At 39.4% G+C, this 22,924-nt stretch overlaps 1 protein-coding gene across 1 annotated transcript in view; it reads right to left on the bottom strand.

Moving 5' to 3' along the window:
* The window catches only part of SBF2 (SET binding factor 2), a 118,810-nt gene extending 96,106 nt beyond the window's left edge, over positions 1–22,704 (bottom strand). Inside the window, exon 1 of the mRNA XM_012000212.1 lies at positions 22,630–22,704. The gene's annotated coding sequence lies outside the window, so the exon portion shown is untranslated. The remainder of the gene's footprint in view (positions 1–22,629) is intronic.
* Positions 22,705–22,924: the final 220 nt, after the last annotated feature.

Here is a 22,924-nt window from a genome sequence, read left to right as displayed (position 1 = left end):
TGCTTATACTTTCTAACGGTTTTATTTTGATGCTGTGGTCTTCTGAGAATGAGTGACAGCCAGCCAGTGTGATTTACTGAGGTCGTGTCTACACAAAGTGGAGGCTACAAAGCAGTAAATATGGGGTTGAGCCTTGAAGAGGCTCTGACTTACAGAATATTATCGGATGAGTCACCTAAGCTCCTAGCTTAAGTTTATTATTAAAATAACACCTCTTGACTTGCACGTACATCTGCTAAAAGTAGACTAACCAATCAACCTTGATGAGCCAATAGTACAAAAAGTTAAAATATTACATGAAGATAAAGAAGGAGACCAACCTATTACTGGAAGAAAAACTTAGCATTGTAAGCTGATTATAAGAACATTTATTTCTTGAGGAGAAATATGCCTCTGTTTCTGAGGAAAACAGCTCTTCAACTTTAATTCTAGACGGTATTTATTTTGGAAAGATTCATTAACACTGAGCCTCTAGAATGACAGACAAGCTGTTTACCTATTGGCCATTTCCCAGGAAGAATTATCTATCATATCATATAGACTGGGTCAAAGTTATCAAAGTATTTGCATGGGTAAGCCAATAATTATGCCTAGAATTCTAGAAAATGAGTAAACAGCAGTAATTATCTAGCTAAAAATAACCAAGACAGGTCCAGTGCTAAGAATAAACAGCTATAAAGTTACATTAAACTGTTTTAGGACTGAAGATGGTCTTCAAGCTCCAGAGGATCATTTCTCACTTCTAAGGCTTCTAGGAACACCATAAAATCCACCTTCCTCCTACCCACTAGCTCCTCTATTTACTAATGTGTAGAGGTTTGCTATTTATGTTTCACTTGCATAGTTTAAGGCCTACTTCCTAATACAAAGCAAATGTTACTATAGACTTGAGGATACCTTTACCCAATTTCCATAACTGAATATGAAAGAAGGCTTTGGGATTAAGTTTCCGTAACAGGGGAGAAAGACCAGTCATTATGAGGGAAATGAAGTCAAAAGCAGGAGAAAATAACAGGGCCAGAGAAGTGGAAAAAAGAGTGTGGAACAAGGCAGGGGAAGCCATATATCTTCTCTATTTGCCTGGTCAATCCTCCCTGCGAGGTCCAGTTTGGGTACTTGAAATATGCTGAATAAGCTTCCCAATTCATGGAGGGGCTGGGCGAGGAGGGAATTGAAATTCAACTTAGGAAGCCAAAATAGATTTTTCTGCCTATTATCAAAAATTTGCAGAAGGTGCACATCTGCTGGTGTGAGACACAAACGTGAAAGTATGCAGGCACACCCAAACACATAACACTCAAACTTGAATCACTTACTTGTTATTCAGTATAGACTCACTGAGTTAGAACAAACCTCAGAGATTTTTTTTCAGTAATACATGGGAACGCCGAGATAAACAGAAGTAAAGAAACATAACAAAGGTCATACAGCTAGATAGAGCAGTGCTGAAGCTAGCATCAGATGTTTTATAAGGTATTAAACAATCTGGTCACATCCTCCCTTTCTCAACTTTCTGAATACTATTCACTTCTATAGGTGTATCCACAGGTGAACGAGCTGAAAGCTCTGTGTACTAAGCGCACTCTTTGCTTTCTCCCTGCCATGACATTGGTCAAGCTGTTTCATCTACTTGGAATCCCTCCTTCCAATCTCTAATGGTTCAAATCCATTCTTCAAGGGCCTATTCAGATGCTACTTCTTTCAAAATGCCCTCCCTGTTTGCTCCCTCTTTATTTACTACATGTTATAAACTGAATGTTTGTGTTTCCCTCAAATTCATATGTTGAAACCCTATCTCCAGTGTGGCCATATTTGTAGTAAGGAAGTAATTAAGGTTATATGAGCTCATAAGGGTGAGGCCCTGATCCAACAGGATTAGTATCCTGAGATAGAGAGCTTGTTCTTGCACACGCTCACGCGTTCTCTCTCTCCCCCTGCCACCTCACATTCTGAAGATGGTCGTGGGCCCCTGTAGTCCCAGCTACTCGGGAGGCTGACGCAGGAGAATGGTGTGAACCCGGGAGGTGGAGCTTGCAGTGAACCGAGATGGCGATACTGCACTCCAGCCTGGGCGACAGGGCAAGACTCTGTCTCAAAAAAAAAAAAAAAAAAAAAAAAAAGAAAGGCCACATGACATAGTGATAAGGCAGCCATCTGTAACCCAGAAAGAAAACCATTCCCGGAAAGTGAATTGGCTGGAACCTTGATCTTAAGAAAATAAATTTCTGTTGTTAAAACACCTACTCGGTGGTATTTCAATATGACAGCCTGAGCAGACTATGACACTATCTTATGTAGAACTTTGTTGTTGTTGTTGTTGTTTTGAGAGGTAGTCTCGCTCTGTCATCCAGGCTGGAGTGCAGTGGGGCGATCTCGGCTCACTGCAACCTCAGGCTCCTTGGTTCAAGCAATTCTCCTGCCTCAGCCTCCTAAGTAGCTGGGATTACAGGCGCCTACCACCATCCCCAGCTAAATTTTCTATTTTTAGTAGAGACAGGGTTTCACCTTGTTGGCCAGACTGGTCTCAAACTCCTGACCTCAAGCAATCCACCCACCTCGGCCTCCCAAAGTGCTGGGATTACAGGCGTGAGCCACCATGGCTGGCCTAGAACTTTGTTTATACTTCTTTAACAATTATTTCACTCTATTTTCTATTACATTTAGGACTATTTTTTGCTCTACAATGTGCCGAAATGCTATGCTACAACCTTTCTTAGGCTTGATACAAGATAAAATAGTAGCCATAATAACAATATAAAGTATTAGTATTTCTACGACAACAAAGATGATCAAAGTAGAGTTTTTAAAAAATAAATAATACTCTACTGTTTTATAAGGAAATATATTATATGAAGTAAGTTCCTATGTTCTTCCTATTTTTGTATGCTCATTAAGAGACAATATTTTTAAAATGCCAACAATTAGGTTTTAAAAACTAAACACTAAACCATTAATTAAACCTAAATAATTTTTTTAAAATTATACTTTAAGTTCTAGGGTACATGTGCACAACGTGCAGGTTACATATGTATACATGTGCCATGCTGGTTTGCTGCACCCATCAACTCATCATTTACATTAGGTATTTCTCCTAATGCTATGCCTCCCCCAGCCCTTCACTCCACGACAGGCCCCGGTGTGAGATGTTCCCCTTCCTGTGTCCATGTGTTCTCATTGTTCAACTTCCACTTATGAGTAAGAACACGTGGTGTTTGGTTTCTGTCCTTGTGACAGTTTGCTGAGAATGATGGTTTCCAGCTTCATCCATGTCCCTGCAAAGGACATGAACTCATTCTTTTTTAAGGCTGTATAGTATTCCATGGTGTATATGTGCCACATTTTCTTAATCCAGTCTATCATTGATGGACATTTGGGTTGATTCCAAGTCTTTTCTATTGTGAATAGTGCCACAATAAACATGTGTGTGCATGTGTCTTTATAGCAGCATGATTTATAATCCTTTGGGTATATACCCAGTAATGGGATGGCTGGGTCAAGTCGTATTTCTAGTTCTAGATCCTTGAGGAATCGCCACACTGTCTTCCACAATGGTTGAACTAGTTTACATTCCCACCAACAGTGTAAAAGCGTTCCTATTTCTCCACATCCTCTCCAGCATCTGTTGTTTCCTGACTTTTTAATGATCACCATTCTAACTGGCGTGAGATGGTATCTCATTGTGGTTTGGATTTGCATTTCTCTGATGACCAGTGATGATGAGCAATTTTTCATGTATCTGTTGGCTGCATAAATGTCTTCTTTTAAGAAGTGTCTGTTCATATCCTTTGCCCACTTTTTGATGGGGTTGTTTTTTTCTTGTAAATTTGTTTAAGCTCTTTGTAGATTCTGGATATTAGCCCTCTGTCAGATGGGTAGATTACAAAAACGTTCTCCCATTCTGTAGGTTGCCTGTTCACTCTGATGGTGGTTTCTTTTCCCGTGCAGAAGCTTTTTAGTTTAATTAGATCCCATTTGTCTATTTTGGCTTTTGTTGCTGTTGCTTTTGGTGTTTTAGTAATGAAGTCCTTGCCCATGCCTATGGCCTGAATGGTATTGCCTAGGTTTTCTTCTAAGGTTTTTATGAATTAAACCTAAATAATTTTTAAAAATCTGTGTACATATAGTCTCTCTCTTAATAGCCTTTGAGGGCAGAGACCATGTCTTGCACATCGTGGCATCAATTCAAATGCTAGGTTAAAGCATCTTAAATATAGGTACTGGAGGTACATACAATGCTTGTTAAATTCCAAAAGGTTAATTACATATTTCCCAGAGGCTTGCTTCTAAGATTATAATTTTAATTCTAATTTTATTAGCTGGAAATGTCACCCAAGAGTATAATAAAACCAGCTAACTCCACAGTCATTCCAGATGGTTCTCTGACTTCTTCCAGGTAATCTCCTGCTATCAATACTGAAACATGCCTGTGACTGAGGGTTAATCCCATGCTTTCATCTCCCCAATACTTAAAACTCCCTCTGAAAGTGACCTCTCTTTATCTTTATGTCTCTCTTAACATGTAAAAATCTATCAGTGACAAAGAGGAACAACTGCAAAGCTGCAGAAATTAAAAACAGACCTTTTGAGTTAGGTACAAAATGTTTGCACTTTGGACATAAAGGGAATTTGCTGAGTTACTGAGTCAAGTATTTACAGCAACACATAACTGATTTTCTGCCATAATAATTTCTTCTGTAATTCAGCAGCTCCTCCACAAATCCTCATCAAATCTATGACTTCTCAAAAATGCTAACAATGCTGGCTAATACAAAGGAAACGGTGCCACTGAAGCAAAATTAAACTAGAATAATAATGTGTTCATAAAGTTCTTTTTAGGGATACATAGTTATTAAAATCTTTGCTTTTGTTATTCATGAGTCATGAGTTTTGCATTTTCCATTCTTTTCTCAATTATGTTATTAGGCTGTATCTCACTAAAAGTATTCTAATTCCTATCTTCAGGCTACAGAGTCCTTGCCCTAAATGAAAATATTAGGGTCCACTAAAAACCAACATAATCAAGTATGCCCTGTGACTTCCAACCCCAAAGGTGGAGGATGCTGACATGCATCATCATGGGTTTTGCCATTTGCCACCTGGAGGACCTGGGCTAAGCTTGTTGAGCATAGGGACTGTGTCTGTTTTATTTGTCAATATATATCCAGTGACTGGTGAAGCAGACATTCAATTTATAGTTGAATTCATGTCCTGTCTTTCATTCAACAAATATTCGCTGTGCACTTACTATATGCCAGGCACTATGTTAGGTGCTTTATGTGAATAATGAAAAAAATTCCATCTTTAGTTATCACCATCTTCGAGTAGAAAAATAAAAGTTCAGACAGTTAAACATTCGTTTACTAAAAGTTCAGACAGTTAAACACGCCTGGATGAGGCCAGGCGTGGTGGTTAGTGTCTGTAATCCCAGCACTTCGGGAGGCCAAGGCAGGCGGATCACTTGAGGTCAGGAGTTCAAGACTGGCCTGGCCAAAGTGGCAAAACTCCATCTTCACTAAAAATACAAAAATTGGCTGGGTGTAGTGGTGTGCACCGGTATTTCCAGCTACTCAGGAGGCTGAGGCAGGAGAATCGCTTGAACCTGGGATGCGGAGGTTGCAGTGAGCTGAGATTGTGCCACTGCATTCCAGTCTGGACAACGAGTGAGACTCCGTCTCAAAAAAAAAAAAAAAAAAAAAAAATCTCAGGATGAGCCAAGATTCAAATCCAGATCTTTCTGGCCCCAGAGTTCAGGCCTTTTCCTTACAACTTTCCACACAACTACAATTCACAACCAGAAGCTAAAAGCTAGAGGTTGTGAAGCTCGCATGCTATTAACTACATCTGGCCGCATATGTGCTTTGTTTTGGCTGTCTAGGATTTTTGAAAAATGAAGTCAACATTTGAAAGTGAAGAGGTTTTACATACAATCTAAATTTCGCACTTCTTTTGAAAAGCCTAAAGATGTGATAGCAATGTTCCTACATCCCTGCATGGCAACAACTGCTGAAGCTGAGCAGAGGCTGCCCCTTAGATGGGACATGTGCTCTTCATGTGGCCTGCTAACTCATTTGTCTTATTTGTTTGGCCCCTGTAGATTTGGTTTGTAACTGTTGCTACCTCTATGTGGATCTCTCTCTAAGGACCCTCATCAGTACTTGTCTGTTATATTAGCCTACTAAGTGGCCTCTGTTGCTCTAATCTCTCATCTTCCTATCTTCTACAATGCTCTAGTTTATTTCTGCAACAATCACGTCACTGCCCTACTCAAGAGTATTTTGTACTCCTTAGTGACCAGAGAATAATATTAGTCTAAACTCCTTAACATGACATTCTAGACATTCTGTGATTTGATTCCAAATTACTTTTCCTGTCATATTCTCCTTGTCTAATGACTGCATGGATTGCAGCTATCCTAGAAGGGGGTGTCTAGCAGCCTGCTACAAAATTCTGCCCTGTCAGCATTTTAATCAATGACTTGGATTACAAGAAATATGATTTTCAAATTTAAGAAGAAGGAAAAGGAAACCTATAATTTATTTATATCCAGCCTCAGAAATGCGTGCCTTAATCCTTTTACTGCCCTCAGAAGACTTTGGCAAGTGCTTAACAAAAAGATCTGGAGTCAATGGTGGTTTTAAGATTATATACAAGCCACTCACAGAGATACTAGTGCTCCTTTGCCTTTTTATAGCATAAAAAGGCATTTTTGGATATAGAATCTCATTTCTTCAAGTCCAACAACAAAAATAGCATGACATATAAAATATTTAAATGAACCAAACGAATGATTAAATAAGGTAAGATTTGTATTTGGACAGAAAGCTCTTGACACGGCACTAGTACCTAAGGCTAAATTATCCCCCAATGGTTGTTTCCCCAAACAATCATTTTATTACCTCTCACTAGTCTATGGATTGACTGATGGTTAAGGGAATAGGTTCTGAAATCAGACTAATTCTCAAGGTTATGTTTGTGAAGATTAAGTCCTCACATGTGTGTATGTGAAGTGCTTAGAGTTCCAAAGATGTGTTTAGCACTCTGCTGGGGGCTGGGATGGTGATTCTAAAATGTACTATCACATATGAGGTTCAAAACACGGGGATGAAGCCAGTGAAACCGATAATACAGTTGTTTTAGAAAGAACGAGTAACTTTTAATTGTTACATGCACCTCATCTCTCATAACTACAGACAGAGTTATGCTGTAAAAATTTAGTTTATTAATTCCAAATAAGGGGATACTGTCCAGATACTTTTCCCCTGCCTTAATCCTTCCAGAGGATTCAAATCTCACTCCTGTTGGACTGATTTCTCATGATAACACTTTGGCATGGGGCACGCCCAGAGGTCACCCGCAAGGCACTTCCCAGAAGTCATGTCAGCTTCAGTTAGCTCTCTTGGATGGAAAAGAGAACAGATTTTAGCTGTGGCCAAGTAGAGTCTCTACAACTCTCCCCATCCCCCCAATTAAACAAAGCTGATTTTGTGAGGAAAGCAATAAAAGCCTGGGCAACATGGCAAAACCCCATCTCTAAAAAAAGAAAAAATGATAATAAGAAATAGGCTAGGCATGGTGGTGCACACCTGTAGTCCCAGCTACTCAAGAGGCTGAGGTGGGAGGATCCCTTGAGCCCAGAAGTTTGAGGCTGCAGTGAGCCATGATCGTGCCACTGCACTTCAGCCTGGGTGACAGAGCGAGATCTTGTGTTTAAAAAAAGAAAAACAATAAAGCACAAATGTGTCGTTTTTCCACAGCTCTCCTTGTAACACCACAGATCTTTATACAACATAATGAGAAGTTATTAAACATGCAATTCGGAAACCAGTTACTTAGTAAAGAGACAAAAATTCCAGACCAATACAAACGTCACCTTAGCTTAAAAGACAGCAAAAATGCAAGCAGTCACCAGACAACATTTCAGAAAAAGTATTCTAGGGCTTCCTTGGGTGAAAACAAACCTCTTCAAAATTTTTTAACCTTGAAAACTTTGAATTTTACTTTTGTTGTTTTTAGAAAATTTCCTATAAAATTCACAAGATTAGGATGAAGCCAGTAAAATTTTGATCGTTACCATGAGGAATAATAATTGTTAATGGTGACACAATATCCTAAATCACAGAAGGTATACAATTGTATAACTTCAGCAGATATCTGTAATATGTAATTTTGTGTTGAACCACTGATTTGCACTTCCATACAGTTCTGTTTTTGTGAAACTTCTAATACAGTGCGTAAACATATCTTCTCTTGCACTAATCAATATTTCTTTTAAGCCATACTTCATTACAAACTTAATAAAGTATTATCTAATTCACATTGCTCTCTTGCCCAAGCATCTAAAATAGCTACCTATTAGCCTGGGCAACGTGGTGAAACCTGTCTCTACCAAAAATTCAAAAATCAGCCAGTTGTGGTGGCATACTCCTATAATTCCAGCTCCTAGGGAAGCTGAGGTGGGAGGATTGCTTGAACTCGGGAGGCGGAGGTTGCAGTGAGCCGAGATCATGCCTCTGTACTCCAGTCTGGACGACAGAGCGAGACTCCGTCTCAAAAAACACAAACAAAAACACACACAAGAAAAAGTTCCCTACTGATCACATATCTGGATTTTATAACCTGGCATCAAAGATCTACATAATAATAGCAATATTAGCTAAGATGTCAATAGCACTTACTATGTACCAGTATTTCTACCATCTATTGCTGTATGGGGAAAAAAAAAAAACAGCCAAAACTTAGTGGCTTAAGAACAACCACTTTGTTTTTTTATTTTAAATTGGTTTTAAAAATTTTATACCCAGGACATAGCAGAGGACTCCAGCTCTGTCCCCGCAAACAGCCATTTTATTACCTCTCACTAGTCTATGGATTGACTGATGGTTAAGGGAACAGGTTCTGAAATCAGACTAACTCTCAAGGTTATGATTGTGAGGATTAAGTCCTCACATGTGTGTATGCGAAGTGCTTAATGAAGTGCTCAGTATAGTATCTGGTACCTAGGAAGTGTTCAGTCAATGCTAGGTATCATTATTATTATATTTTATGAGTTCTTTTTCCTCAACTCAATGATAATAAATCACAAGTTCCTCAAAGGCAGAGGCTAGATCTTCTATGTTGAGGTTCCTCATTTTGACTGCCAAAGGGTTCTGAACACAAGAGCTGAATAAACACTGTTGATCTGAATCATCAGGTGTGATAAATTAAAAATAAGTATCCCTCATTTTTCATTAAGCTTTTAGAACCCTAAACTTACAGAAACTTACAGACCTAAGTTATTTTTTGGAGGCTAGAATCTCCAAGTACTCTGCCATGCTAGCCTGGAGAGTACTGTCTTTATAACCAGTGTCTACTGGTGAAGTATGTCATTAAGCTGTACTAGACATCATCAGCATTTACATAGAAGTGAATGACAGACTCTTAGGGTTCTGAGATCCTTGAATACTTCTGGAATTTTTAAGACACTGATGGCTTTAGCCTCAAGGATTTTGTTTTCAACTACCCTTTGATGGGGGCTTTCCATCTGCTGTCTTTAAAAGCACTCCAGGGCCGGGCGCAGTGGCTCACGCCTGTAATCCCAGCATTTTGGGAGGGTGAGACAGGTGGATCACAAGGTCAGGAGATCGAGACCACCCTGGCTAACACGGTGAAACCCCGTCTCTACTAAAAATACAAAAATTAGCTGGGCGCGGTGGCGGGCGCCTGTAGTCCCAGCTACACAGGAGGCTGAGCTTGCAGTGAGTGGAGACCACGCCACTGCACTCCAGCCTGGGCGACAGAGCGAGACTCCATCTAAAAAAAAAAAAAAAAAAAAAGGCACTCCAAGTGATTCTAATGTGCAGCAGAGTTAAGACTCACGGGTCCAGGTCAAAGGATTAGAGCCCATATTGAGCAATAACGGATCTGAAATCAGGACACCTGGGCTCTTGTATTGAATATTAGATCATCAGTTCAATTTGAGAAACTGTTTTTGTGAAACGGTCTATGCTAGATGAAGAACGAGGAGCCAACATGAAGAAGAGGAGCCAATAATCCGGACCTTTAGTTTTTGAGTCTGATCATTTAGAGATGGGAGGGGGTTTCCTACTTTAAAAAAATGTGGTTTTAGCTTTTAAAAATGAAATCTTACATATAAGTTCAATATAAGTAAAAGAAACAAAAGGAGGCCAGGCGCGGTGGCTCAAGCCTGTAATCCCAGCACTTTGGGAGGCCGAGACGGGCGGATCACAAGGTCAGGAGATCGAGACCATCCTGGCTAACACGGTGAAACCCCGTCTCTACTAAAAAATACAAAAAAAACTAGCCGGGAGTGGTGGCGGGCACATGTAGTCTCAGCTACTCGGGAGGCTGAGGCAGGAGAATGGTGTAAACCCGGGAGGCGGAGCTTGCAGTGAGCCAAGATCCGACCACTGCACTCCAGCCTGGGTGACAGCGCGAGACTCCGTCTTGGAAAAAAAAAAAAAACAACAAAAAAACCAAAAGGAAAGTAGGTTGGCATTAGGAATTCCTACTATACTGTATTAGCTCCTCCCCCTGCTTTTCTCAACTGGAAGATGACTAACTGCATTTTCCTCCTATAGTTTTGGTGGTGTACTTTCTCCTTATCCTAAGGTTGCAAATTTCAGTTTTCCTGGAGCACAACGGAAGAGAAGTCAAGCATTTGCCACAGAGCTGTGGGTGCATAAAATACTCATGCTGAATGGAACCTTGGCTCAGAAGAGTCCCTATCTGCTCATCTTATGGGAGGCACTGTAGTTTGTGCCATTTCTGACTTTCTGCTTAGACTCTCCCCTGTGTTTTCTGGGCTAAATTAGCCACTCTTCTCCAATTGTTCCAAGTAATAGTCTGGGAAAGGAAAACCTAACAAAATAACTTAAATATTCAATCATGTAAACACATTCTCAACATTTCATGGAAACAATCTAAGGCAGTGAATCCATAAACCAAAGAAAGTTTTTTGGGACCCAGATATTCAAATAGTGTAATTATGGTCTGGCGTGGTGGCTCACGCCTGTAATCCCAGCACTTTGGGAGGCTGAGATGGACGGATCACTTGAGGTCAGGAGTTTGAGACTAGCCTGGCCAACATGGTAAAACCCCATCTCTACTAAAAATACAAAAATTAGCTGGGTGTGGTGGTAGGTGCCTGTAATCCCAGCTACTCAGGAAGCTGAGGCAGGAGAATCACTTGAACCCGGGAGATGGAGGTTGCAGTGAGCTGAGATTGCGCCACTGCACTCCGGCCTGGGAGATAGAGACTTTGCCTCCAAAAAAAAAAAAAAAAAAAAACACCACACAAAAAATACCAGAGTAATTACTTCCCATTACTGAACATGATGCCAATACTCTTGAGTGGCTCATGATGAACTTTTCGTTGTATTATTTGAACATTTAAAAATATTATTGAAAATTTAAATCTATACTGTCTAATATTTTCTTCCAACCCTCATGTTGCCCACGAATAAAACTCTTTCAAGTCTAGGTCTGTATACTTCACAATCATTTTTTCTTCAAGTTTTATAAGACGTAAGACAGTGGGTAGAAACAGTAGATATCTTACTGGTTCTGAGAAAAATCACAGTAGACATTAAAGCTTGCTACTTCCTTTTTCAATTTAGTGGGGACAGACACTTTATATTATATTCTATACATGGTGATAGCAAAGTAAGAAGAGGTATACTTCTGGAAGAAATCCATTTTTTCTGGAAGATGAAAAATTTCAATAAAAAACTTCATGTTTTTATTATTTACTGTTGTAAAAATTTGACTTTTAAATGTGTATGTCAGGAATTATTTGATGGTTCTGGAATCCTCCTGTAATAGGGTCCAGGATGATTGGTGAACTAAGGCCAAGGCAGAATCAGAATTGAAACAGACTCACACAGGACAACCTCCGTAGCCTTGTCCCCAATCTTCCACAGCATGACTTTCTAGGAGATGGGATGCCTCCTCCCTTCAGTACGACCTTCGCCTTCACCTCCTACTGTCTCAGAATTAGAAGAGAGGGCATTGTTCCTTTTGTCAAACACGTGCTGCCTTTATCTGTTTGTGGGAAGTGTTACGATCTTCTAAAACAGAAAACGTACTTTGAGGGGCCAACAGGAATAATCAAATACCATGCTACTGTAGAATAAATTAGAGCCTGGCTCAGTCATAATTATGTTTCCTTTCTCACTGTTTTCTTGCAAAACAAATGATCAGTTGATTTTTAATGGCACTACATAACCTACTAAAGACTGCACAAATTAGCAACTTTCTTTTAACTTCTATTCCAAAATAGGAATTCTGCAACTTGACCTGATCTTCACATGATTCTCTTGTGCTGTCTCATTCTTTAGCTTTTCTTCACTTTGTTATTCCATAGATTTTTCTTCCATGTTTCTGACCTCTATTCTTTTTTCTTTTATCTTCTTCCAATAAAATTTGGTAATCATCTCTCTGTAGAAGTCTCTTGAATTTATATTTTTAGCTGGACCTATCTTTCAAGTTAAAATTTCAAGTTAAAATTCTGCAATTTTCCATGTTTCTGGACAGATCCACATAGAAGTCCAAGCTACGGGTAGCCTGTTTTATTATTAATAATTAATTAGGAAATCTTTAAAAAGTGGATTTCTGCCTTTTTTTTTTTTTTGAGATGGAGTCTCACTCTGGAGTGCAGTGGCACCATCCTGTTCCTTCTGCCTCCATTTCCAGTCACAATTCCCAGTAAGTGATTCAAGTGTTTTTTTTTTTTTTGCCTGTAATATTTATGTCATCTCATACTTCACTCACTGTTTATCTCATTCCCACCTGCAAGACAAATGCTCATTTACCATTCATGGGCATATATGTCACAATTTTTGGGGAGTGTTCCTTGGGTCACCAGGAACTAATGTATTCTTACAGTACTTAGATTATATGTTTTAGAATACATATGCTATAATTTGTTTTACTAATCTATCTTCTCTGTACATGCGTGTGTTTAAGGGTGGAGATTTTGACTTGTTGGACTTTGTAGTCCTAATACTCAGGACGTGGTAGTATAGGACTTCAATGTCTCTGAACTGAACGGTACTATATTTCTTTTGGAGTAGAGAAAGAAACAGTCTTAGTAGGCTGCCTCATTCTTCTGCAGAATGAACAAAAGGGTCCAAACCTTTTTTCATCATATAAAAAAAAACTGTCCATCACATGAAAAAAGTTAATCATCACACAAAAAAAGCTGACAAGTTCAGAAAAATATTTCATAAATTAAAAATTAATAAATATTATAAAAATAAATTTAATAAGATTAAAAATACTGTTTATTCACTGAAAAACACAATTTAATTGTTGTAGAGCTTCTGAGTAAATTGCCCCAATTTCCTTCTATCACTAGTTTAAATAGTACATATAAACTAATCTTAATAAAGAACATTAGTTCTAAACTAATTATAATAATTCACAGTTTCTCAGAAGCAGAAGTTTTCCAGGAGCAGTAGGATAGAGTGACAGTCTTTCACAACTAGAAAGGAAAAGTGGGAGAAGCGAGGAGAGGTTGTGCTGAAAGGGAAGAGGAGGAGGAGGAATGCTAAACTGTCTTAAAGAACAAGAAGAAAATGAAGGGAGGAAATAAAAGCAATACACTAATTATCTGACCATTCTAAAATTCTGCTGTGCTGGAAAGATGTGCTGTAATAAACACATTCACATCTTTTCCAGGCCAAATTTGGATTCAGCCAGCACTGATACTTGTCTTCACTCTCAAACATTTTTCTGCTAATTTGTTTTTAAGTTTAATATTTGGTTTACAGCAGGAAAAAAGATGAAAAAAGACCCTTCATCACCCACTCACTCCCCCATCTTTTTTTTTTTTTTTTTTTTTTTTTTGAGACGGAGTCTCGCTCTGTCGCCCAGGCTGGAGTGCAGTGGCCGGATCTCGGCTCACTGCAAGCTCTGCCTCCCGGGTTCCCGCCATTCTCCTGCCTCAGCTTCCCGAGTAGCTGGGACTACAGGCGCCAGCCACCTCGCCCGGCTAGTTTTTTGTATTTTTTAGTAGAGACGGGGTTTCACCGTGTTAGCCAGGATGGTCTTGATCTCCTGACCTCGTGATCCGCCCGTCTCTACTAAAAAATATGGGACTACAGGCGCCAGCCACCTCGCCCGGCTAGTTTTTTGTATTTTTTAGTAGAGACGGGGTTTCACCGTGTTAGCCAGGATGGTCTTGATCTCCTGACCTCGTGATCCGCCCGTCTCGGCCTCCCAAAGTGCTGGGATTACAGGCTTGAGCCACCGCGCCCGGCCCCATCTTTTTTTTTTGGGGCAAAAATATAATCCCTTGAGACCTATTGTAGGAAATGCAATGTATCCAGATCATGAAGTCTGAAAAAAAAACAAAATTCTTTTCCTATTTTGTAAATTTTTAAGAACCTATCATTTACCAATTAAAAGTGATGACTTATGAAATATCTATTTTTTATATTTCTATAAGATTTTTCTTCTAGCCGCAATATCAATACTATGGAAAATGGGCATATTTGTATTCCATCAGAATTACCTACAAACTCTCATATCTATAGTAGGACAATCAGGATCCATATTAATGACTAAGGCAAAGCCAGTATTCAAGAAACTTCTGAATTATCAGTGAAATACAAAAGTGTATTTAGTGTAATTTTGAAAACTATGTTTCCTATTAGAAATATGTGAAAATGGGCCGGGCGCGGTGGCTCAAGCCTGTAATCCCAGCACTTTGGGAGGCCGAGACGGGCGGATCACGAGGTCAGGAGATCGAGACCATCCTGGCTAACACAGTGAAACCCCGTCTCTACTAAAAAATAGAAAAAAATAGCCGGGCGAGGTGGCGGGCTCCTGTAGTCCCAGCTACTTGGGAGGCTGAGGCAGGAGAATGGCGTAAACCCGGGAGGCGGAGCTTGCAGTGAGCTGAGATCCAGCCACTGCACTCCAGCCTGGGACACAGAGCCAGACTCCATCTCAAAAAAAAAAAAAAAAAAAAAAAGAAATATGTGAAAATGGCCAGGCATGGTGGCTCATGCCTATAATCCCAACACTTTGGGAAGCCAAGCGGGAGGATCACTTGAGCCCAGGAGTTTGAGACCAGCCTGGGCAATAGAGTGAGATGTCATCTCTACAAAACAAAAAAATTTTAAAAAATTAGCTGTGTGTGGTGGTGCATGCTTGCAGTCCTGCTACTGAGGAGGCTGAGGTGGGAGGATTGCCTAAGCCCAGGGGATGGAGGTTGCAGTCAGCCAAGATGGCATCATTGTACTCCAGCTTGGGTGACAGAGCTAAAAACCCGTCTCAAAAAAAAAAAAAAAAGAGAGAAATATATGAATATTTGAAACTTATAAATAATACTATGTAACAATTAATTAAACCATAACATCTTGACTTTGCCCCCTCTAAGCCAAAACTTAATGAAGTATCCTTGCTGGTTATATGTATGAAAATGGCTGAAGAAATTAGAGAGTAGGAGTGATGCCAACTCAATATCTCTAAGCAAAAATATTTTTTAAAAGTTTCTAGAGGTATGCTTCATAAATTGTAACTCATTTGAAGAACTCTATTATAGTTAAAGAACATGAGGTTTGAAATCAAACAGAATTGAGTGAGTCCTGATCTGACTAGCTAGGTAGTATAGATTCTTTCCAAGCCACATTTCCTTCACCTTAAAATGGAATAAAATTTCATTGGGTTAGATTAGGTACTGCAAGTCAAACGTAGTATCTTGTATGCAGTAAAAGTTCAGTAAACATTAGCTCTCTTTATTATTCCTATCATCTTCCTCTGGACTGCCATTCTTTACTGTATTCTGTTAGGTAAATGGACTTACACAAGAAACACCAGGCTGTGACATGAAAAACACAGATTTTACTTTACTCATGTTAGGGAGTATCGGCTGGGGGAAGAATTAGTGCTAGAGTCTGATGGTGGCAGGAAAGTCACCACTTAGCTAGCTCAGGAAATGCTGTGACTCTCTATACTTTAACGTCACTAACTGATTAGGTCAGTTAGATTTACACAAATGACACAAGTGACTTTTCTAACTGCTTCTCTGGTTAGGTAAGTTAGATTCATACAAATGACACAGATTACTTTTTCCAGGTAGACTTTCCTATTACCCTACCCTGAATTTACTTGCCATCGGTTTTCATATTTTGAAATGGAAATAACAACTAGGTCTAAAAATTTTATTTACAGCCAGAAAAACTAGTGGGTCTTTATGTAGAATGTATAAGCCAAAGCTAAAATTCAGCAATCAAGAAATTAAATAACTATAAAATCAGGTAGAAATGTAAATTTATATTTCTTTAGACTGAGGAGTGATGTTGTACATCTCACATTTTTTCCTAATATATTTATAAGATAATTAGTTTAATTATATATTATATACTGAATTAGACACATTTTGAAATAATACAGGTTACCTAAACCCTCCAGGTGTGGAAAATTCTTAATAATTAGCAGTCTTAAAGAAATCTTCTAACGACATGGGTGAACCTCAAAACCATCATGCTCGGTGAGAGAAGCAACACACAAAAGAACATACATTGTATAATTCCCTTTAAATAAAATGCCTAGAAAAGACAAATTTATAGAGACAGAAAGCAGATTAGTGGTTGCATGGGGATGGGGAGTGACTGTGAATGGGCATAAGGTTTCTTTTTGGGGTGACAGAAATGTTCTATCTATCTATTTATTTATTTCCATTTTTTATTTTTGAGACAGTCTCACTTTGTCGCCCAGGCTGGAGTGCAATGGCGTAATCTCGGCTCACTGCAAACTCCGCCTCCCAGGTTCAATTGATTCCTCTGCCTCGGCCTCCCAAGCAGCTGGGATTACAGGAACGTGCCACCACACCCAGCTAATTTTTGTATTTTCAGTAGAGACAGGGGTTTCACCATGTTGGCCAGGCTGGACTTAAACTCCTGACCTCAGGTGATCCAACTGCCTCGGCATCCCAAAGTGCTGGGATTACAGTCATGAATCATCACTCCTGGCCTATTTATTTATTTATTTACTTACTTATTTTTGTTTTTGAGAAATGTTCTAAAATTAGACTGTGGTGATGGTTTTACCACTCTGTAAAACACTAAAATTACTGAAATACATACTTAAAATGGGTGAATTTTATGATATATAAATTATACTTCAACAATCTTCTTCAAACAAGTAAGTCTTTTTAATGGCTAGACACTAGAAAATAATTTTTTACATGTTGGAGAATTTTGAAGAAAAAATATGTTTCTCCTGAGACTGAGTGTCTGAATAATGCTCTTATTCTGAAGACCTAACTCAGTCAATAAAACTTCCTCAAATGCCAACTACATGTGGGGATCTGTAGAATCTGGAAAGGCTTCACGTCAGGATGATTGCATTTAAGGTAAATAGGGTATTTATTTTTCCTCTCAGGGTAAACATAGGCTATAATGGGTACCAAAGGAGAAAGTGTTAGCTCTCCTGGGAGTCATTTTGAGTATCAATAACAGATGTGCCTCAAAGAAGTAATGGGAGGGCTTTGCCATATTTTGACAGATTCCAGGAAACCCTCTGGAATACCCTGGTAATTAAGAACTACAGCAGGGTGACCCTGAGGTGCATGGTTCACTGGAGAGAAGGCATTAAGTTAAAGGTGGCAGCCGGGTATGTGGCTCATGCCTGTAATCCCGGCACTTTGGGAGGTTGAGACAGGTGGATCACCTGAGGTCAGGAGTTCAAGACCAGCCTGGCCAACATGGTGAAACCCCATCTCTACAGTAAAAATACAAAAATAAGCCAGGCATGGTGATGGGCACGTGTAATCCCAGCTACTCGGGAGGCTGAGGTGGGAGAATTGTTTGAACCCAGGAGGCAGAGGTTGCAGTGAGCCGAGATTGCGCCATTGCACTCCACCCTGGGCGAAAAGAGCGAAACTCTGTCTCAAAAAAGAAAAAAAAAAAGTTAAATGGTGGCTTGTGGTAAAGGGGCCATGACTTTCACTATTGCTCACTGTTATTGTTGGGAAGGAATAATACAAAAGTATTCTATTGTGGTTCTATTTCTGCTCTACTGGGTTTTACTTTATTATTTCCCTTCTAAAAAAGTAACATTTAGATATGAACCCCTGCTTTACATATTCTCCGTATACACTCTGGCTCTGAATTTAATAAACATAATCTTTAAATGAAAAGGGCATAAGTAAATCAATGAGTAGCTCAATGTTATTATTCATCAACTTTGAAATGATTCCTCTACTGTCAACAGCTGACCAATGGATATGAAAGGCCATTAGTATGTGTCCTGAGGGTAAGGATTATGTGTTACTAATCTGTGATTACTCTGAAACAGACATAAGCACAGGGCTTGCCATATCTAATAAACTGAAATCAAAACTGAAAGTACCATATAAACAACAAACATAAGTATAAAAGATTACATTATTTTTCACAGTAAAAGTAATCCTGAGAATTTAAACCTGGCTGTTAAGGTACCACCTTCAAAGAAGGCTTCCATAAGAGTTAGTGAATCACATGTAACTTAGTAAAAGAGGAAAGAAGGAAGAAGGAACTGTAGGCTTACAATCTAGGGGACAAAGTAATTTGTGGTGGCTGTTGCATGACAAATTCCAAAGGATCTAAGACAGGAAATGTTACAAGTGGGAAATCTTGAACACTTTGACACTAAATAAAACTCTAAAAGATAAACATAACCTTTCATCTGGGCTAATGAAATATTCTGCTCATATGAGATTAGTAGGTACATATATGCCATCTTTTCATTAAAAATATAAATGGAGTAATTAAAAATAATTAGGTATATGTGTTATTATGAGAGGATGACCAAGCCGTACTACTAAGTGAAAAAATCAAGGTGTGAAAATAGTGTAAATGGTTTCTTTTTGTTAAAAAGATACTTTTTAAAAAAATTATTTTTTATTTTTATTTTGAGACATAGTCTCGCTTTGTCACCCAGGCTGGAGTGCAGTGGCATGATCTCGGCTCACTGCAGCCTCTGCCTCCTGAGTTCAAGCGGTTCTCCTGCCTCAGCCTCCCGAGTAGCTGGGATTACAGGTGCACTCCACCATGGTTGGCTAATTTTTGTATTTTTAGTAGAGATGGAGTTTCACCATGTTGGCCAGGCTGGTCTCGAACTCCTGACTTCAAATGATCCACCACCAAAAAAAAGAAAATTTTAATCTGCATATGCTGGCAGTAATGCATGACTCTTCCCTGGCCCCTCACCCCCACTCCCACTCCTTTTCCCCAGGAAGGAAACCAATGGTTCAGAGGAAATGGGATGAAGGTGGAAAAGGGAACTTTTACTTTGCATTTTGTTCCTTTCTGTACTATCTGGAAAATATATATATATATATATATATATATGAGAATTTCTTTTTTTTTTTTAAGATGGAGTTTTGCTCTTGTTGCCCAGGCTGGAGTGCAATGGTGTGATCTCGGTTCATGGCAACCTCCACCTCCGAGGTTCAAGTGATTGTCCTGCTGCAGTCTCTCAAATAGCTGGGATTACAGGCATGCGCCACCATGCGCCGCTAATTTTGTATTTTTAGTAGAGATGAGGTTTCTCCATGTTGGTCAGGCTGGTCTTGGACTCTCGATCTCAGGTGATCCGCCCGCCTCGGCCTCCCAAAGTGTTGGGATTATAGGCGTGAGCCACCGTACCTGGCCCGTGTATATATATATATATACACACACACAACTTTTACTTAAGATAATGTCCATCTGGTTGGTGGCATTGCGGATCAGTTTGATTTTTAAAAATTATCTGCAGTATTAGACTATTAATATAAGTTCCTAGGGACCATGTCAATGTTTGATTAATGTTGCTGCCCATGATGTTGCCTATCATAGTAGCTTTTTATATTGAGATACCCAATAAACTTTTATTCCATTGAAAAAAATTAATAATGTTATTTAAAATATTTTAAAAGTAAGTTTAAACAAGAGAAGCAGCTGAGTCCATTCTCTGAAGCAATGCTAGCAAGACCCAGGAGTTTATACTGCCTGGACAGTATGAGGATGGCTAATTTGCAATTTGTGCCCAGGAAAATGCAATTTATATCTACTTCCTTAATCAACAAATCTAATATGCACTAGAAATAATTTTCCAAAAGGTACAGATTTAGAAAATATCCGAGAATCAGTGTGATCTACCTTACCTAACCCCTCTGTAATCAATGCAGTACTTCCTTCTTCCAAACTTATCCTTCTCTGTCTTGCTTTGTGATACTGGAACTGGCCCTTATAAACATTTCTCCTTTGCCAAAATGCAGAATATTAAGCTTTGCCAGTAAAGATGCTGAAGGAACACTGCAGTAGGAAGTGGATTCTCTTCCTAGTTCTGGTGTACTTTCTCCTTCTTGCTACTGTGGTAGGCACCTACTGGTGGTGTGTGGGACTACAGTGGCAGTGCTCACTATCTATAAAGTTTCAGCGGTACCCCAGGTGGTAGCTTCCTATCAAGTTTCACTGGCACCCTAGAAGTTTCAGGGCCATCCTAATGGGTGGCTTCCTAGCAAGTCTTGCCAGCACTCCGGCAGGCAGTTTACTGCTTGCCAGTTCTGGTCTGTTGAAATTTTATGCCATCCAGTGGCCACAACACCTCTCCAACATGATCTGAATCAGCCTAGATCTGGGGAGGAGCTTTCTTCCAAGTCTGCTTCTTTGTTGGGTACTATGCCTGAGCTCTAGAGGCAGTAGTTGCTCCCTATATTCTATTCCTGTACTCTTAAGAATTCTCTTTACCTCTTAGTAGTTAATCCCCTATTACTACTTAATAACTCCCTATATTAAAATTTCTGGTCAGGTGTGGTGGCTCACCCCTGTAATCCCAGCACTTTGGGAGGCCAAGGTGGGCAGATAGCTCGAGTTTAGGAATTTGAGACCAGACTGGGCAACATGGTGAAACTCTGTCTCTACGAAAAATTACAAAAATCTGCTAGACGTGGTGGCTCACACTTGTAATCCCAGCACTTTGGGAGGCCAAGACAAGAGGATCATGAAGTCAAGAGATCAAGACCATCCTGGCCAACATGGTGAAACCCCGTCTCTACTAAAAATACAAAAATTAGCTGGGTGTGGTGGCACGCACCTGCAATTCCACCTACTCAGGAGGCTGAGGGAGGAGAATTGCTTGAACCTGCGAGGTGGAGGCTGCAGTGAGCTCAGATCGCACCACTGCACTCCAGCCTGGGCGACAGAGCAAGACTCCATCTCAAAAAATAAAACCAAAAAAAAAAAGATTAGCTGGGTGTGGTGGTGTGTGCCTGTAGTTTCAGCTACTTGGGAGGCTGAGACGGGAGGATCACTTGAGCCCAGGAGGCAGAGGTTGTAGGGAGCTAAGATTGTGCCACTGCACTACAGCCTGGGCAACAGAGTGAAACCCTGTCTCAAAAAAATAAAAATAGGCTGGGCACGGTGGCTCATGCCTGCAATCCCACCACTTTGGGAGGCCGAGATGGGTGGATCACCTGAGGTCAGGAGTTCGAGACCCGCCTGACCAACATGGTGAAACCTCATTTCTACTAAAAATACAAAAAATCAGCCAAGTGTGGTGGTGTATGCCTATAATCTCAGCCACTTGGGCAGCTGAGGAGAACCGCTTGAACATGGGAGGAGGAGGTTGCAGTGAGCCGAGATTGCGCCATTGCACTCTAGCCTGGGCAACAAGACCTAAAACTCCATCTCAATAAATTAATAATAAAAATAAAAATAAAAATAAAATAAAATTTCTCTGTTCAAATTACTGGTGTGGTTTCTGCTTCCTGATTGGACCTTAACTGATTCATCCCTAAACCAAAACAATCCAAAACAAACTCATCCAACAACAAACCATGCCAACCACAAAAAATCAAATCCAAGCCCACCACTAAAACATTAAGTATGTATGATTACTCTGCTAACAGAGAGAAACAGTATGGCAGTTACCAAACTTGTTACCTTATTGCTTCTTGAAGCTGACTGTGCATGTGGCTGAATAGTAAGTGAGCTGCTACCACAGAATTACTGTGCATTATTGCATATTTCAAAAGGACGTATTAAATGCATTGTTCCAAGTGTGGGTGGTTATCTAATGCTTTACAAGTCTTTCATGGGAAAAGAAATTTGCTGATTTTTGTCTGCCATAAGAATTAATCTATTTATGAAAAAGCATAGATATAACTGTAATAAGTGACAGAATTTTAAAAAATCACTTTGAACATTGCAGAAAATTCTCAGAAGGTTCACAGAAATTACCAGTAAAGTTAAACTCTAATTTCCGGCTTCAATGTCATTCATTCAATAAATATTTACTGAGTGGCCCTGGAACATAGCAGTAAAGAAGACAGACAATATTCCAGCTTCATGGAATTTACTTTCTATGATGGGGAAAAAACATGTAAACAAACCAATATGTAACATAAATTCAGATGTTTTAAAGTGTTATAAAGAAAATTAAGGAAAAGGATGTAATGGGTGTGGGTGCTATTTTAGGAGATGATTTAGTGTTCTATATTAAATTTCCTACACATAGCAATAAATGTTATAATAAATATAACCACAGATATATCTTAGGCATACTACTAAGAGGACAGGACTCATGTAGTTCCATAATAAATCAAACTGAATACATTTATGTAAATCGTAACAAGCTTATATATGGACCAATGAAACTTACCCTATAGAAAGCACTGGTCAAAGGGAGTAATGCTGCGGCAATGTTATATTCTTCTAAACTTGAACAATCCTTTAAGCAAAACAAAGACAAAAGAGCATTAGGATACTTTTACCAGAAATCACAAATATATGGGAACTAACATCTGGAATATACTGTTTACTGTCCTATGGGGTTTTTACCTTTTTATTTTTATTTTGCAGAGGACCTGACGGAGGGGTTTGTACTTTTATTCCAAACTGCCATTAAGGCATAGCTAGGTAAGTTTTGGGGTAAAAAACTGTGTGTGAAGCACATT

Source organism: Mandrillus leucophaeus, unplaced genomic scaffold, assembly GCF_000951045.1.
Source record: "Mandrillus leucophaeus isolate KB7577 unplaced genomic scaffold, Mleu.le_1.0 Scaffold622, whole genome shotgun sequence".
Classification (NCBI taxonomy): Eukaryota; Metazoa; Chordata; class Mammalia; order Primates; family Cercopithecidae; genus Mandrillus; species Mandrillus leucophaeus.
The sequence above is the reverse complement of the archived record's forward strand: the minus strand, read 5'-3'. Positions and strand labels throughout refer to the sequence as shown.